Genomic DNA, 692 nt, shown 5'->3' on the forward strand with positions numbered 1-692 from the left:
GGAGATATGACAATAACAGGAGAAACTGCATCGTCCCATTTGCTCTCCAGTTACTGTATTGTAATTTCTGCCAAACTTATGGGTCCATATCTTCAAAATGCTACAGTAAAAATGTCTGCAAATTTGCATGGTAACAGTCAAGTGCCTTGGGAATAAGACCACAGTAGAAATTTTAACGCACCTTTAAAAGAAGCTGAGATATAGCGCCATCATTTGGGGCAATAATGCTACTTTTCCTGTTATTGTATTGTCATATCTGCCAAATGTATGGGTCCATAACTTAAAAATGCTACAGTAAAATATCTGAAGGTTTGCATGGTCACAGTCAAGGGCCCTGGAAATAAGGCCCCAGTGGAACTTTTAACGCACCCTCAAAGGAAGCTGAGATATAGCGCCACCAATAGGGCCAATAATGCAATTTCTCCTCTTATTGTATTGTCATATCAGCCTAATTTATGGGTCCATAACTTCAAAATGCTACAGTCAAAATATCTGAAGATGTGCTTGGTAACAGTCAAGCACCCTGGGAATAAGGCCCCAGTGGAAATGTTAAGGCACCCTCAAAGGCAACTGAGATATAGCGCCTCCGACTGGGCCAGTAATGCAATGTTCTCCTGTTTCTGTATTGTCATATCTGCCAAACCTATGGGTCCATATCTTAAAAATGCTACAGTAAAAATGTCTGAAATCGT

The sequence above is a fragment of the Sinocyclocheilus anshuiensis genome, unplaced genomic scaffold (assembly GCF_001515605.1).
Source record: "Sinocyclocheilus anshuiensis isolate Anshui unplaced genomic scaffold, SAMN03320099.WGS_v1.1 scaffold330, whole genome shotgun sequence".
Taxonomy (NCBI): Eukaryota; Metazoa; Chordata; class Actinopteri; order Cypriniformes; family Cyprinidae; genus Sinocyclocheilus; species Sinocyclocheilus anshuiensis.